The sequence below is a fragment of the Dromiciops gliroides genome, chromosome 4 (assembly GCF_019393635.1).
Source record: "Dromiciops gliroides isolate mDroGli1 chromosome 4, mDroGli1.pri, whole genome shotgun sequence".
NCBI lineage: Eukaryota > Metazoa > Chordata > Mammalia > Microbiotheria > Microbiotheriidae > Dromiciops > Dromiciops gliroides.
Window position 1 is genome coordinate 286,387,409 of NC_057864.1, and position 3,209 is coordinate 286,390,617.

General features: G+C 35.4%; 1 pseudogene; it reads left to right on the top strand.

Moving 5' to 3' along the window:
* Positions 1 to 1,982: 1,982 nt before the first annotated feature.
* On the top strand, positions 1,983 to 2,843 carry LOC122756330 (annotated as a pseudogene).
* The last annotated feature ends 366 nt before the right edge of the window (positions 2,844 to 3,209 follow it).

Here is a 3,209-nt window from a genome sequence, read left to right on the forward strand (position 1 = left end):
AGGATTGTTTTTTTTTAGTCCTTTAAACTCACTCCCTTTGTATAGAGGTAAGCCAAATAAAAATAAATAAAATACCTGTTGATTGATTTTCTTAATCTCACTCTTTTAATGTGTACCTAAGCAAAATATAACAAGTATCATTGCCTGACATTTCTTGGTATAATAAATCATATAGTAGTTTTAAAATATGTAAGTAAGAGAAGCTTCTTATGAAGAAATGGTGTGTGAAGATATTTCCCTGTTGCTCTTAACATAGTAGACTGCACTTATCCAGAAAAAAGGGATTCATTAAGAAAATGTAACCTTTGTTTTCTATAACACTTTGTTAAAAATGTCTTGTATCATCTTGAACAAATATTAATATTATTTTACCATTCTTTCAAGACTAAAATGAAGATTTTTAAATAGACTAGCTTTAAACAGTGAATTCTTTGGTGTCAGTCACCTGAGCAAATGCATTAAAACATTTAAAATGTCATATGTTATGAAAAGATGGGGAAAAGGTCACAGTCAAAATAAATAAAAGGTACACTATTATATATAGAAGAAACACAAGATTGTGATAGGGAAGCATTAGAAGTGTTTTATTTTTCTGAAAAGAACACATTTTTTGTGCTTAGCATGTTATTTACCAACTGTTTTAAAATTAGAAACTGATTTCCTGAACTTGACCTTCTAAATGATACACTAGGTAGCACAAAAGGAGGATATTTAAGTCTGTTTTTTATTGAAATTGCCATGGCAAGAGTGATATAACATTCAAGGTAATGGTGACTTTAATGTAACAGACCTGATTACAACCTATTAAATCTGTCAGATGAGTCTATCTCCCCAACTAATGCCAAGGTATCAGTGTGTCTCCACTGACCACTGTTCTGCCAAACTTCTTTTAAAAGATGACAAGCAACTTCAGCTGGGCATCAGGTTCATTTTTTTCACCATAGAGCATCTCATTTCAAATGTTCTATTCTGTTGAATGTCATTCCGGACTTATTAGAAACCAGCCCCATCACATCATTTACAGTAGCAGTCATCAGAGGGCAGTTTACTACTTCTAGAATTGTCCAGTAAGTTCAGATTCATTAACTATTGTAGATGAAATATAGTAAAGCAGTCAAAAGAAATTCAAATTCTTGGCTACCCATGTAATTAGAACTCATGCCTCTTCCACTTACCCCTTATATTCTAGAGGTTTTTTCTCATTTTTATTAAAATCATTATTACCATTGTCATCTGTATACATAATTTATTTGATAGGTAGTGTCAAAATTCAAAAATATTTCTCCCAATACCCAATTTACATTATAGAATGTATACAACAGATATAACCACTATTAATCTAATGGAGTACAAAGTCATGTAGGGATATCTCTAAGCACTTTGCACAAAATATTTTGGCCACTTCCTATGAAATTATAATCCAGAGTTTATTAAAAAAATATTGCCAGTGAGTATGATCTAATTCTTAACCAAGAAATGGAAATGTCATTCAGTTCTCCTATCCAATTCCAGTGGAGCACAATGATGGGAAAATAAAAGTTATTTTGGAAGACTAAAGCATTATTACTTCAAATGGTGACTTAGAAGTATATCAATATCTATTAACCTTCATGTATTCTTCTAGTCGTTGCTGTTCAGTCATTTTTCAGCCATGTCTGGAAAACTGTGACCCTATTTCAGGTTTTCTTGGCAAATATACTGGAATGGTTTGCCATTTCCTTTTCTGGCTCACTTTACAGATGAGGAAAGAGAGGTAAGCAGTGTTAAGTGACTTGAGCAAAGTCAAACAGATAGTAATTTTCTGAGGTCAGTTTTGAACTTGGGAAGAGAAGTATATCTGACTGTAGGACTGGTGCTCTATCCATTAGGCCACTTGGCTTCCCACAACTTTATATCACCTTTCCAATTTGTGTAAACTTTTACTGGGATAATTTTTATATTTATTAAAATATTATTGGGCTTCTACTTCTAACAAACACCAGATGGCAAATGATGATGGTGCTGCAGGAGGAGCTGGAGGCCCCAGGACCCTGGAATCAGATGCTAAGGGGCTTCCATTGTGGCTTAGGCAGTGACTGCCAAGGTTGAGGCTAGAGTCATGGCTATGGGGCTGGAGGAGAAAAGGCCAAAGATAAGTAATGGGTTCCTGTCACCAAGCTGAGCCTGCTAGTCAAGGACATGAAGATCAAGTCTTTGGAGGAGATTTATCTTTTCTTCCTTCCTATTAAGGAATCTGAGATCATAGATTTCTTCCTCAGGTCTTCATTGAAGGATGAGGTTCTGAAGATCATGCCTGTTCAGAAACAAACTAGAGCTGGACAATGTACCAGGTTCAAGGCTTTTGTGGCCATTGGTGACTACAATGGCTATGTTGCCTTGGGTGTCAAGTGCTCCAAGGAAGAAGAAACATCTATTCATGGTGCTATAATTCTGGCCAAGCTGTCTATCATTCCTGTGAGGCATAGCTACTAGGGGAACAAGATTGGCAAGCCTCACACAGTGCCCTACAAGGTCACTGGGTGCTGCGGATCAGTTTTCATGATATCATCCCCATCCCTCGAGGTATTGACATTGTCTCAGCTCCTATGCCTAAGAAGTTCCTGATAATCGTTGGAATTGATTGACTGCTACACTTCTGCAAGGGCTGTACTGCCACTCTGGGCAAATTTACTAAAGCTACCTTCAATTTCATCTCCAAAACATATAGCTACCTAAACCCATACCTGTGAGAGGAGACTATGTTTACTAAGTCCCCCTATCAGGAATTTGCCTACCATTTTTTGAAGATTCACACTCAGATATATGTCCAGAGGACCAAGGCAGCTGCTGTGGCAACCACATGAGATGTGTTTTTTTTATAAACAATGAATAAACTGAACTATGCCTGCTTAAAATACATACATACATACATACATACATATATATATATATATATGTGTGTGTGTGTGTGTGTGTGTGTGTGTGTGTGTGTGTATTAGAAAAGAAAAAACAAGTTTTCACAGTTGATATTTTACAATATGCTGTATCTTTATCATTTAACTATTAAAAGAAGTAGGTACTGGAGAGGTAATCTCATTGGGCTTGTTTAATAAAAAATACAATTAAAATGGGATCAAAAATTAGATAATATTCAATTCATAAGAGCAAAGTGCCATACTAAATGTTTTCCTTTAACATGCTGTCTCTCATACAAATGTCCATTATAACAA